The 15441-nt window shown below is 37.8% G+C and overlaps 1 protein-coding gene across 2 annotated transcripts in view; it reads right to left on the bottom strand.

Annotated features, from left to right (window-relative positions):
• The window catches only part of Adgrb3 (adhesion G protein-coupled receptor B3), a 737533-nt gene that overhangs the window by 149269 nt on the left and 572823 nt on the right, over positions 1 to 15441 (bottom strand). The window lies entirely within an intron of this gene.

Raw genomic sequence — 15441 nt, forward strand, 5'->3', positions numbered from 1 at the left:
CTGTCTTTTAAAATGCGGATTTCTCTGAAAAGCCTGCCTAAAAGGTTACATAGCTTGGGTTGGGTGATATGATCTTCTCCGCTGCTGGTAAGGGATTTTTCTTCCCTTTAGAATTAGCTGCTGTGAAAATTTCACCCTGGAAACGGGAAGAGGTATCAGCTGGTTCCGACTCTCGCTGCCTTTGCCTGGTATCCAGGGGAGGGGTGGGCTTCAGATTAAGCTTCCCACTCCACACTTCACTTACTCGAATGCTCTTCTAAAGCCCCTTAATATTTCTTGCCCTCAACTGCCTCTTTGTCCAAGCACAGAAACATTAAGCTAATTCCAAGTCCACCGACTATTTAGAATAAACCCACCCCAAAGTCCAGCAAGATGGGGGAGGGGGTCTGGTTCAGTTTTCTCTTTGGTGTAGCCATTTAAAATGCTAAAGCATATGGTTTCTTTCCCACCCCAGCAGAACAATAAAAATGGTATCAACCTACGTCTCGTTAGTAGAGCTGTGGCGATGGGGGAGAACCCTGTCACCCCCCTGCCACCGCCCCCCTGCTGAACTACTCTGTAGACAGAGAGGAAAAGGGCAAGCTGCAAGGCTCAACCAATCAACTTTATTATCCTTACACGTGCTCTGTATAGAATGCACCAATTGTCACCTCCCCTCCCCCCAGGCATGGAAACTCTCCAGCTAGGAAACCTGTATGTGTGAGTGTACTTAAATATTTTAGCCAAGTTACTATATGTGTTAAAAAGTGACTGTGAAACTTGAAGGGGAAAACCCCACATGGATTAGTGTTAGTTTCTATGTACCTTTGGTTATGCCTGTAACAATTTTTAATGCCTGAGGTCACTGGCTTAAATGTGCATATAGTCTGTTTCATATCAGTGAGAGTTTGTCTCTCACACTTGGACTTCCAACTTAAGCTACAAAGTACAGTTTACACTGTCCCTTTTTGGAGTCTATAAGCAGTCCCTTTTGAATATTCATGGGTTGATATCAAGAAGGGACACACTATATTTGGGAATGATTAGGTAAAAATTATGCCCTATCTTAATGAAAACAAAACAAAACAAAGAAACCCCAGAGTGTTGGCCACTTCAGAATTTTGTAAGTCTTCCATGACATCACTCAAGCATGCCAAATTATCTTTTAAAACTAAACCTAGTTTTACTTCAGGTACAACTGTTTCAAATTGTAATTGTACTTAATCACAGGCATGTAACAAATAATTTATTTCATTAGCTGTATGTCTCTGATCTTTTCTTTGTGACAAACAGTCAAGACCAATGAAAAACATTTATCTCAGCTGGTCAACGGTTTAAGGAAGAAGATATACTTAAGAACCTGACGAGTTTTAAAACACAACAATTCCATTGTTCATTCTGGATGGCAGGTTCGCTTTAATGCAATAACTGTCCTCTCAAGATGGCGTCTAAGTACTGACTTCCAATTGATGAATTTATGTCCCACAAATGAATCCAATATCTTGACAAGGAAAAGACCTTTACTGTAAATATGACTTCAAAGTAGAGAAAGTTATGTATTTATGTACATGTAATGAGAGTTCATTACTCAAGATATTAGCATCATCCTACTCTGACTGTCAGATGTAAAGTCTGGGTTCAGTACAGTGTTGCTAAACTCTGAAGATCACGTACATTTTAGAAGACATCTTTTTAAAAGTGGGTCAGTGTGCTTTACTCTGTACAGTGATTGGATGGCTAACCTTCCCTAGCCCCAGGCAGAATTAAGAAGTAACTAATTTTGGCTCCAAGAGCCAACCTTTCACTCTCCTCTACTTTCCCCCAACATGAGATGGTGCTTCATGTCCTTTTCATGTGCATCCTCTTGGTGCTATGCCACCCATCCTTTCTCCACAATCGTGCCCCCTATACTTTGTCTTATGCACAATAATCTATGAAATGGTAAATGTGGACTCACACGCTCTTCCTTATTTAAAAGAAAATATAGAACACTATACTAAATCTAGTAGGGAGACACCAAAATTTGGAACAGGTGGTATGAGGAATGATCTGCAAGGTGAGAGAGGAGCTGTCAAGTTCTACATCTGGTTACTATTAAAAGTTGAGTCATAAAAGAGTGACACCATTCTGATGCATATGTATCATTGTCCTATAAAATACTTTGCTATTTTATGACAAATAATTCCTTTTATGGGGGCAGGCTCCCACCTAGATCAGGCTGGTCTCAAACTCCCCATGTAGCTGAGAATGACCTTGAACTTCTGATACCCCTGCCTCTACTAACTGGGCGCTGAAATTACAGGCATGTGCCACCATGCCCACTTTATATAGTGCTGGGGATTGAACTCAAGGCTCGGTGTATGTAGTATCCGCTGACTGAGCTACATCTCCAGTGCCATGAAACTCTTATCAGTTGGTTTTTCAATGATTAGTAAAGCACTTGCTGTTATTATAAGCCCTCTGGTATGTATCACCTGCACTTTTAAACTTTCCAAGGCTTATTCTCACTGTACAGCATTCTTAGAAAGCACGGTACACATGTCTGATTGATTTCAAGGATATCTGTAAAGCAAGCTGTTAAGAGCTTGGGCTAATGTGAAGCAAAACAGCTGTCCTGGGCTGCATAGGGCATGTTTATTTTTAAAAACGCATTCACTGCTCTGGCCTTCACATTATTATTCCTGTGTCATAATTTTTCATGCTACAGTAAAAAGTGTTAACTGTAACTTTCTTTTATTTATGAAGTTTAGGTTGTCATTTAGAATGCAAACATCAGATACAGTGAAATGTAAAGACGTAATAAGAGTAACAGTCCAATGATGTCAGAAGTAGACGCTATAATGATATGGGCATCCATATTATACTGAAAACCATACATTTTTTTCATGATATCTTTCTGTACATTATGCATTTTTTCAAATAGTCTTTAAACATAGCTGTGCTTGCAGAAATTCCTCACAACCAGTGAATTCTTTGTTGGATACACCTACATTCATCAGTGTTAGCTATTAGCTGTCACCTGCACATGCATTTCTTCCTATTAATAGGCTGGCTAAAAGGAGAACATCTTCCTGCCCCAAGGATTTAAAAGTGCACAAAATTTCTCTAGACTATAAGAATAAGAACTCAAATTGTGTTTTCCTTATAACTTAATATTGATTTGAGGTCTTTACACAATTTGCTAAGAATCTATCTGGATGATTTTTGGATCTGAGTACTGGTGGCAATTTTTAAATTTACGATTGGAAAACATGGCACGCGCGCGCACACACACACACACACACACACACACACACACACACATATATATATATATATATATATCCTCTAAGACTTAAAACTATACAAATAACTAAACTTAAGAGAAAATGAGATGCTGACTCAAATAAAAAGCTGTTTAGTTTTTAAAACTTAGCAAAATGTGTCCAATGCATTTGAAAACTGTTTTAGGATATCATGGAATTGACCTTATGAAAAATCAAGTAAATATTCCACTTTATTTTTCTATAAGTCAGCCATCCTTCCTCATATATTTCAGAGAACAAGGTGAGTGCACATGCCCAGATTGGCCAAACATACCCCACCAGGGTTGGGAGTGGAGTTCCATTGGTCTGGAGGCGCCTACTTAGGTTCTGGGAAATGGGTGCTGTAGAAGCACAACAGTTGCTTTCAGCTGTACAGCCATCTCTCTAGCCCTATTAGTGATTATTATTATTATTATTATTATTATTATTATCAATGTTAACTTTTCATTGGAATGTAAAGTCACAGCATTTGACTGCTAGGATTATAGATGCAAGTTACCAGACCCAGTTTCTAATGTGTTTTAAAACAATAACTCTATCAGAGAGCTGCCCTATGACATGCCAATAAGATTATAAAACTCAGAGCTAGAAGTACACGCACACGCACACACACACACACACACACACACACACACACACACACACACACGTTCAGCTGAAGATTAACCTACCATAAAGAGAAGATTAGCCACTTAGAAATGAGGGACCAACAATCTGTGCCAACTGCTGAAGGTGCTTCCTGCTGTGCTTGTAGTATGATCCACAAAACCCACATAGAGGAAGGAAAGCACCAACTTTCACAAGATGCCCTCACACCTACATGTGCACACACACACAAATACACACGACCCACCGAGTACACACAGCAGATACTCACAGCTAAGTAGCATATATATTATGTTCCATTAATATATACATTGTTCCACTAATTCTCAGTTCCTTGTTTATCTTCAATTTTCACAGCCAACACTATCATATTAGTTGATAAATCCATCTAACTTCCCTTGTTTACAAGGTTAACCCTTGCAATGCCACATTAGAATTCTCTGTGCTTTTGAGAGCTTTATCTCATCTGGGGCCCCTGATTTGCTGCTTTTCACTGAGTAGAGACTTAATGGAAGACGTTGCATGAACTTAGTGATGCTGTGCAGTGGGTTTAGGGAAGGTTTTAAATCCAGGTAGTAGGGTAAAAACCCAGGTAATGTTTTAGATCTAATCAGTTTGCTGTCCTTTAGTATAAAGCAGACTTATAATTGGAAGAGTATCAATGGCTCTTGGTAGAGACATCTATTTGCCTCTGGCTTCAGTCATCATTTAATGATGATATCTGAAAGATTCAACATGTCTTTGGTAATTACATTCATTCCAGTAGGGAGGCCAGCATTAATACATGTTTATTAAATGATTTCCAAATTCTTGATAAGGGAGAAGACACATTAAAAAATAAATATTTTTTAAGAAAAAGATATATTTTTTAAGGAAACTGAAAGTCTGTTAGGAACAACAGCAATCCTAGAACATGTTTTCTGAATTACTAAGTGACCAAATATTTCAGAAGATGAGGCTGGCTCTGTCCTCAATGTCGAAGTCACCATCGTCCTTTGCTTGACCCAGTCTTCTTCCTGGTTATTGTTTCCATGTTTGCCTCTTCTCTCAAGTACAGTCCAGAGAAGCCAAAGAGACACTAGTGTCAAATATGATAAATAATGTCACTCCTTAAAAATTCTATCAATATTTTGACTTTTTAATTTTTCTCTTCTTACTCACAGTAAAACAGAAACTTCTTACAATGGTCTGCAACCCCAGCTACATTTTGCTCCTCACTGTCTCTCTGCCACCATCTCTTAAACATTCCCTTCTGCATGTCATTTTCAACTACAATGAGCCCCTTGTTGGCTCATGTTGGCATGCTGTGCTGGGTATTCCCCCAGTTCAGAATGTATTTTTCAGTTGTAAATAAACTGTGCCATAACAGTGCTAAAGTCTCTGCCTTCATCACATACTAGCTGAGTTTCGACCACTGACTGGCCACTATGTGATAGTGACTCTTCATCCGTAGTTGGTTAAAATGTCTACAAATTCTGTTTAACCCTTTGCCTCAAGAGGTTGAGTTCATCCCCTTATCTCTGAAATCCAGCACAACATGTGGCACTGATCAGGTGGCAATGGAATCATGTAATGACTGACACCATGCCTCAAGAGGGCTTACAGTTCCATTGTGAGTGTCTTGAACTGATATTGTGATGTTAAATAGCCCAGGCTAGCCTCACTAAGGATGAGAAACTGCCACCATCTAGCAGGCATGCGAGTAAGGCTATATTAAGCCATGTATCCCCATGATGACTTGCAAGATGGTGAATCATGTCAACTGAGAAGAGCTCAACGCAATATTTGAACCAGAGAATTATGAGAAAGAAAGGGAGCTGTTGTAAACCACAGATACCCAGTGAGGTTCCTTTTGTAATAAAGGAAAAAGTACTCTGTCTTTTGAGATTCTCTTTGCTCTTCCTCTGACCTGTGCTGTTCATTGTACACATCCTATTGGATACAACCCATTCTGTGCTTCACACACAACAGCATTTATTCACCAAGCAAACACTGCATCAAGCACTTCACTTGGTGTCATTTTTCCAACAGCTCAGGTGATTGCTAGAATTTTAAGACATAATGCTATTGTACAGCATCAACTGTAGGGTAAAGTAAATATAACTTTTTTTTATGCACTAGGAAACCAAGAACCTTTGTGGGCCTCAACTTGACCAAAAGGTTTGCCTCACTGTAATGATCTGGAATCAAATTCTTAACTACCTTAAATGTAATGCTTTAAATACAGCCTTGGTTGTCTTTGCTCACTAGAATATAAATTTTATCTTTATCTCTGCAGTCTGACAAGCACATGACAGCTGCTTAATGGGTATTTGCTGGGTGGATACCCAGTGCAGATTCCAACCTTATATACATGAACATTATTATTTGGGGGTGCCACATTTCCACTTTGCCCTTTAGCACTTGGGAATGCAATAGAAATTTTCTTGCAGGTGCATTCTCCCTGGCTTTTAGTCATAAAATACACATTAAAGGCAAGAATATGTCACTCTTGAGATGGCTCGACATCACTTACTAAAATGGTGGCACTGGTTTTATTGCCAGTAACATATGTTTTCGTTACTGTTTTAAATTCAAAATAATGAGAGTAGAAAGGAGTATGGGCCTAGCATTCAGGAAGATAGGTTATAAATATGTATAAGTACTTCACAGTGATTTATTAATAATTAAAGGTTAAAATATGCTAGCTGTCATAATTAGTTATGTAATAAGCAAATAATAATAATAATCCTATTAATGAAAATAACAGTTAACATTTATTGAGTATCTATTCAGTATTAGGTACTCTAGTGGAAACTTAAAACATATTTTTAAAAAGTCTTTAATTCTTTTCCTTTTATTAAAAATAGACTATTTTTTCACACCATATATATTGATTAGAAATTCTCCTCCCTCCACTCTTCCCAGTTCTTCCCTCCTTTCTTTGTCTGCTCCCTTTCTGTCTCTCATCAGAAAAGAACAGGCTTCTAAGAGAGAAGAACCAAACACAAAAAACATAAAATATAATAATATAAAGCAAAACGGTCAGATTGAAGATGGACAGCACAACCCAACAGAAGAAGAGTTCCAAGAACAGGCACAAGAGACAACCCTTTTGCTCTCACAGTCAGGGATCATACAGCGATGCTGAGCTAACAGCTATAATACATATATGCAGAAGACCTGCTGAAGACCCATGTAGGCCCTGTGCTTGCTGCTTCAGTCTTTGCGAACTTATATCAACGATGGCACCTGCCTTTATCCCGTGCATTTGGGATGCAGATCTTTGAGTTTGACATTAGCTTGGTTCACAGAGTGAGTTCCAGAACAGTCAACATAAGGAGAAACCCATTCTCAAATAACCAATAAACAGATAAATAAACCAGCAAAAATAAATAAATAATCTTCAAATTGAGTGGCACATGGAGATTAGAGTGTCTATAGTTCCGGCTTTATGCAAGGTCACAATTGAGGACTGTTTGAGCTCACAAATTTGAGAATAAACAGACAATACAATGGGCCTCCCATCTCATCTCTTAGCTTTGGAGAGAAAAAAATTGCTACTTTTCTTTAGGAAAAAACCGAGATAAATAGAACTCCTGCCTCCATCTAGAATATGAAGACATGAGAGGTAAGAGTCTAGAGCTAAAAGTTGCTTGAATCCCCCAGCCTGGTTAATATGCATACATGAGGCTTGGTCTGCCTATCTTTAGTGCTATTGTTTTGTCTTAAAAAGAAATAAATGGAGTCAAGAGATTGTGACTATCCTAGGGACATCCAGCTGATAAAGGACTGTGCCAGGATTTGAGGCCAAGGCTGTGTATTCCCCGGCAGTTCCACCTCCTGTGTCCTGTCCCTATGGAGTAGACACAGGAAGAGAACACAGCCATAGTGAGAAACACAGGGAGACTATTCCAAAATGGGAAAAGAATACTGAGAACTAAAATCCTGGGGGAAAAATTTATACACGGAGAAGAAGTGATCAAAGGTCAAATTATAGACTTAAAAGACGTAGTTTGAGAATGATTATTGTGAGCATGGATTGGGGGAAGCTTCTGAGGACACTGAGAGAAGCTTAGTAGAGACAGAAAATAAATTGCTGCACGTTACAAAAAGACCTGTGTGGCATCGAAGAGTTCAGCGACAAAAGGGAAAAGATGACACCCGAGTCAGGCAACCTAAAATGAAATGCTTGTGAGATAACCCTTCAGTTTTACTATGGTGTCTCATTTACTTTTCTGTCGCTGAGATAAAGCAGCATGACCAAAGAATAAAGGGTCTGTTTGGTCTTTAGATTCCAGAGGGAGGCCATCATACGGAGGCATGACAGGAAGGGGCAGGCATGGCGGCTGGAGTAGGAACTTAGAGACCATAAGCTCAACCATGAATGTAAGTTAGTGAATCGGAAGAGAAGTGGGGACTTAAACTCTCAAATCCTGCCTCAGTGATATACTTCCTGAAGCAAGGCTACAGCTCCTGCAACTTCCCCATACAGGGGACCAATTGGGGACAAAGTGTTAAAATGCCTTAGCCAATGTAGGACAAGTTCTCATTTTCGCCAGCAGGGAAAGGTATCAATCTCCAAACATTTCGTGATGTAGACTAAAGAGTCACCGAGCTGTAACAAGAGGATGCTCTAAGGATGAGAAAGGACTTGCCAGCTAGACTCAGTCATAATGACAACGACAATGTTAAAAAGAAGGAAAGAGAATAAGTTCTATTGAAACTCCAATGGGAAGAACGTCAGTTTTTCAAGAAGACAGAAAATCCAGTATCAAAGTTTCATTATGCCATTCTCATTTTTCTCCTCAGTAATTTCTGAAACTTTTTATCACTCATTTTACAAGGGCACAACTTGAACTATGGAGAAAGAAAAATAAAAAAATAATTTGGAAGTAGGAATTTTAATGACATTGAAAATGTTAATACACTTCAGCTAACTAAAATTTGAGTAACATGTCTAATGAATACTGAAACACATTTTATTTTCAATACACAGCTAGCTAGAGCAAGCAAGACTTTCAAAGTTGTTCTTGAGTGCTGAGTGTGGGTAGGGACAGGCAATAAATTATTTTATTTATTTTCAAAGGGTTTTTAAATGCTTTGGACATTGAGTGTTAGTTAATCTCAAAATCACAAAACAATTCACTCTATTTGGATTTATTTCCCTCAGAAAAGCTGTTTATCTGGGCTGGTAACCAAGTTTTAGCCGGACATAATTTGCAACAGCTGAGATGCACAACCCTGAAAAAGCAGAATTATTGAAATAAAATGGAGCACTTTTAAACATATGTTACTTTCCCTTTCTTCTTAATAATCTGGACAGAAAGCCAGTCCAGGGCATGAGTGGACTATTGTAGAACAGTCACAAAGTGCATCCAAGGCCCCATGAATTTAACATCAGCTTATTTCTTTATCCTAATGACTTTTACTTCATATGCTTTTTGTAGAGTATTAATCCCAACTTTAATATACATAGACAAAAAGAATAGAAATAAGTTTGAAAAGACAAGACTGGTTGCTTCTCGCAACTGAGTTACAAGTAGGTTTTTTGTTCCTTTATATTTTTCAGGCCTTTCTGTTTATCTCAAATATCTATATTATCATTATCATAAAAAATCTTGAAATTCAAAAAAATATTAAAAAGGAATAAGAGAAAATCATGCTACTGTCTGAGTAAAAGTGTGCATTTGTACAAAATAGATTCCTTCTTAAAGATTTTTATGATTTAAACCAAATTGTTCCCTCATAAGAACACTAAAAGAAAATATAAATATATCTTTCAAAGCATTCATATCTTTATGTGGATTGGGGATATGCGTGTTTCAGTATTAAATAGGGCTTCTCTTTTACTCTCAAGTATTAAGTCACTTTGTAGTATGTAGCTATTTTATTTTATACTACATTAATGTCATGGTGTGTTGAAGTGATATAATCATAGTTTGGTTCACAGATCATGATTTATATTTCATTACCATTGATTATATGAGATGTCATATCATCAGAAAGTAATATGTTTAAGTTACACAAATAATCTTTCCCCATTTATAATAAGGCAAACAGATATCTTTAAAATATGAATGTTATTTTGAATGTCTACTAAAGATACCTGTTTAAACAGACTATATAATTTGAGATGTGTAAGTATGGTCGATTGTTTTTCCCAAAAGTCCATGCTGCATATCTAGGAAAAAGATTACAAAGGTGCATCATTTCACACAATTCCTATCAATTCTATGGCAATTCAACACACTGTGAACCATTAACTACCAAAGACACTTTGAAATCCTTTTAACAGAGCAGCAAAAGTTCTATCTATGATGCTGGTAGGAGTTAAAACTTTATATCAAGATATTCAGCAGAAGCACTTCACAAGCATTTCAGATGCCCTGTGTTCATTACATATGTGTGCACATGCCTGTAGAACTCACCCTAATCTGGAAGAGGAATTTTAGTTCTAAATACTTCATTCCTAAGAGAAAGAATAGAGGGACTAATTAAGGCTGTAGTGTTGAGTCACACAAATGCAGTTGTTCTAGCAGAATTTCTTTAAAAAGAGGTGGGGATTTTAGATATTGAGATAATCATACTTTAAAAGTATGACTAATTATTGCCTATAAAAAAGGCAGAAGAATGTTCATTGGACATTCATTTTATTGAAGTGATAATGAAGGCAGTGGGGTTCTTTGAACTGACTAGGCATGCCAAGAATTAAAGAGATGTGTCTGTGCTCACACTGTTAGGTCCATTTTGGGAACCTGGGGTGTAGTGCAGAGAGGACAGAGATGAGTCGGAGAGCTGAGCATGGTAATATTACTCATGAACACATAGAAATAAAACAAAGTGAGGTCTAAATATCTTAGTAAAACATTAACTAAGAAAGTAATAGGCCAGGCAAGAGGAGAGTCTCATAGTCATGTATCTATAACTCACACATTAATTTTATATTAATCCTAACATCCCTCATTTGCAAGCATTGAATTCTTTCAAAACGAATCAATACTCCAGCACTGCAGTGTTCAGTGTGAAAAAGCTCTTTCAATACAAGCCAGGAGGTAAATGTTTTTTACTTACTCCATAATAGAAATATGTTCAACCGTCCAGTGGAGATTTCTAACAATGGTTTCAGGAAATACCAGACACAACTCTTACTTTTTCCTTCTCTTTGAAGTCATGCTTAGGATATTCTTATGGTCCCCGTCAAAAGCATAATATTAATTTCTCATATTCATTTCTGCTGTGCCAGCATCTGCAGAGTCTATAGGACAATCAATGTCTTCCTCCAGCATAAAGCTCATTTTTTTTTATCGTTTTTTTTTTTTATTTACAACTGTGACATTGACATTGGGAAACTTGTTTTCTAATTTCATCTGTGCCACTAGATGCTGCTACCTAGAATGTGATTCCCTGCCTAACTGGGAATCACATCCCTGTTACCAGCTAGAACCTTGCATATTGTATTTATCATAGAGGGATTTGTAGTCTAGAAACTCAACAGGAGGGATACCCTTGCTAATTGTTTATTTAATAGTTCTATGTGTCAAGCATTATTAAAAATAATCAAAATGAACTTGGTATTATGCTTGTAATCAAAACATATGAACATAAGGAAAGAGGAAGGCCATAAGTTTGAGGCCACCCTAGGTTACACATTGAGTTTGAGGTAACCTCAGCCATTGTCTGAGGTCCTATTTTAAAAACAAAACCAAAAGCAAAAAAATTCCAAATCCAGATCAACCAACCAAACATCCATCCAAAAAAGAACAAAACAAAATGAAAACAAAACAAAAAGTCTAGTTCTATAAAACTGCAATGTATCATCATAACATCACAGTACAGTGTTCTTGACAAGGACATTATGTCTGGGGATCGAGTAACATGAACAAGATTATTATCAGAGTTCTCTGGCTTGAGATGTAACTCAGTTGATAAAGTGCCTAGAATGCAGGAAGCCAAGTTTAATTCCAGCATCACTTATAACTAGGAATAGCAGAACACGGCTATGACGCCAGGATTCAGGAGGTAGAGGAGAATCAGAAGTTCAAGGTCATCATGTGATATACAGCCAGACCACTACTTCAAAGATTTTCTAGTACTATTAGAAGCTAGGTCTAAAACACTTAAACTTACGAGAAAAAAGTAATTCCCTCCATGAAAAAAAAAAAAAACGGAAAAAAGAAAAAAAATTGAGTCTCCTATTTTTTTTCAAGTTACTATAAATACACCAAGGATGGAAGCAGAATCTTGAGTTAGCAAATATGTTTGGAATCTTATAACTGCATGGCTAACAGCTAAATAATATCTTATATCATGGGTGGCCAGCCTAATAGCAAAAGAAAAATTATACAGCACCAGAAGAAAGAATCTATGTCATATCCTGGCATGAGATGCAAAGGATATAATCTTTCTATCTTCAAACACTACCATTACCAATAGACTATCAATGGGAACCTTTCATTCGAAGTTTGGAAATGTTGAGCATTTAAAATAATAACCTGAGCAGTATGACTACCCAAAACTACACATAATGTTTCCTGATTTTATAAACTTCTAGCTTTGGAGAAACTTGAAGCCCTCTTGTTAAGATTCCATATTTCCACTACTTTCTATAAAAAAGAGAGTAATATGCTGTCTTAATTAGAGTATCTACTGATGCAATGAAACAACAAGACCAAAGCAATTTGGGGAGGGGATGGTTTAATCGGTTTATGCTTCCACATCACAGTTCATCCTCAAAGGAAGTCAGGAGAGGAAGCTGGAGACAGGATGTAGTGTAGAGGCCATGGAGGAGTGCTGCTTGTTGAATTGCTCCTGGGCCCTTATTTGCTCAGCCTCTTTTCCTATAGAATCTAAGACCACTATCCCAGGGATAGTCCCACCCACAGAAAGCTGGGCCCTCCCCCATCAATCATCAATTAAAAAAAAAATGTCCTATAGCCAGGTCTTATGCTGGCATTTTCTCAGTTGAGGTTTCTCCATTTCTTGTATGAAGCTGGCATAAAACTAGCCCGTCCAGATGTTAAAAGAACTGCTAGAGAGGCAGCTTTGACCCACACTGTAGACTTCCCAAACATCCCGAAGTTTCCCTTCTACTCATCTGACAAGAGAGGGAGGTTCCAAATAGGAACTTCTGACTAAATGGCCTCTTGACCACAAGGTAGTGGTCAGGGCACTGGGAGGCTGAATGAAGTTTTGTAACTAGAGATAGTGTGAGCACAGAAGAATAATGAAGAGGCAGGGACATTTTCCACTGGATTATATAGCGTAACTTTAAAAACAAGATTTAACGCAAGGTGATTTGTCGAATTAGATGAAAAATGTGTAAGGGCAAGAATGCTTTAATGAACTTACTGTAAGTGAAAGGAAGCTTTTTTTTAATACATTAATTTGAGTGTCCTAAAATAATTTTATAATTGAAAGAATATGAACTTTCACCTTCCTGTTTTGTAAAACACCAAAACCAAAACCAAAACAAAACCCCAAAACATACAAACAACAACAATAACAATAAAACAAGAAAAGAAAACATTAAATGTTTCTCCGTCTATTCTGTGTTCGGCAGCATTCTAGATATTGAAATTTCAATAAATCCAGATCCTTTCCTCCCATATGGAATCAAGTCTACACCTTGTCGACAATAAGCACCTATTAGGAAAACTCTAAAATCTATAATCTAATTAGAGATTGTAGAAGTGTGACCAGTATTCTAGTGATACAAGGAAAAAAGGGCAGACTCCCATTTCTCAAAAAGCCTAAAGAAGCACACACTGCAATATAGAAAAGTGTGCCCGTCTCCTGCTGTCATGATTTCTCTTCCTACTGGTTGCCAGCTGATACTTCAGTTAATAAATAAGGCAGACAGTGAAAATTCTCAGTTGAAGGACAGCACTGAACACTCAGTGGCGCAATTAACATCTTAATGAGCAGTCAAAGCCTTTTGTGTTTTGGCTCTCAACCACGTTTGTCTCTTGAGTACAGTATCTCAATGTTTTGTGCTCAGAAAACTAGATTCCTTCAGGAGGTTTTAAATGTGACCCCCTAGGCCATGGTTCAAGGGCTTCATGCTTACTCTGTTGTTGAGGAAGTTCTTCTGTGGTTGAGAATCCAAAGGTACTTTCAGCTCTGGTTTCTCATTTAGCATATGCAAACACCCAGCTACAACACTCACTATTCAGGAGTGGCTAATATTCAGCAAGTGACCAAGAGAGTGTGAGTTCTCTTTTGTAAGGTGTAGTGGGCTAACTGCTACATAGGAGCAAAGCAATTCACACAGAAAGCACTGGACAATGCTTGTGATTTCATTATTTGGGAATCAAGCTTTGTATGATACCCCAAAAGTACTAACTTTCTTCATTGGAAAGGATTTTGGAGGTCATTAAAGAAAAGAAAAGCTATTTGTCTGGAGGCTTCAGAAAATAAACTATATCAGAGCAAAGTACCAGTTTATAAAACTGCTTTTATTTCAAGATAAAAACCTTCGCAAAACATCAAGGACCAATCTTCTTATTCCCATTACTAGAAACAGGAACAACAAAACCCAAACGTCGACAACAACAGCAGCAGCACAAACAACAAAAACACTGTCAAGAGAAAAAATTCCATTAGGAAAAAATTTTTAAGGCTTCTAATGAAAAATTCTCCCCTGTCATAATTAATAAAGCTCTACTAGTATAAAACACAGGCTGCTCCTATCTTCATAATTCATTTCTGACTGTTCTAGATCCATTAGTAAAGTGTGCATTCCTCGCACCGTAAGGTTTAATGTCATGAGGTAAGAGTGGAGAGTCTGAAAATTGTGACACATTTCCCAGGGACAAGAAGGTCTAACAGGAGTTTTCACTGAAGGCGATATTAACACATCCACATAGATATGGAAGCAGGACAACCACTGTTTTAATTTTGCTCACTGGAGCAGTCATAAAAACAAGGACACCGTGCACATTTACCTGTGCGTTACATCATCCTCACAGATTACCTGTGTGTTACCTCATCCTAGCGGAGCTGCAGGCTCCACTCCTGTCCCTTGTGACCTTCCATTCTGGTTTTCTCTTAACCACAGTCAAAAGATATTTCTTAAGTTTTCATGTAGAAACGCCTGCATATTTAGTCGACTGATTTTATGAATAGTTTTCACATGGTGTCTGTCACAGAGGCAGACGTTATATTGAGACAGGGACTCCAAGTTCTCCGCAGAGAAGCAGATGACAACGTAACTCCCTCAAACATGAACATTCCACTCTGTAGCTAACCATCAAGGATTCATACACAACTCCATAAAAGCAGACATGTTCCTATTGAGGATGCATTTTGGGAGGACCAGTATGAAGATTGTTTAGCTTTACAGTACAACATAAAACTGCCTTTGCTAATAGCAGATTTTTTGACTCTGCTGTGTCAAGACAAAAACAAATCACCCGTGTTCAAATATCTCTAAATGAGGCCATTAAATGATTAGAGTTTTAACTGTGGTTGTTTTCCAGTACAGACTCAGATGGAAATCGCATTGAGAAGCAAAATATCCTGAAGCAGTCATGTTCCTGTTTCAGTGTGAAGTGTCCCCCACTGGCTCATG

Source organism: Mus caroli, unplaced genomic scaffold, assembly GCF_978045245.1.
Source record: "Mus caroli unplaced genomic scaffold, Mus_caroli_1 scaffold_1, whole genome shotgun sequence".
NCBI classification, from domain to species: Eukaryota; Metazoa; Chordata; class Mammalia; order Rodentia; family Muridae; genus Mus; species Mus caroli.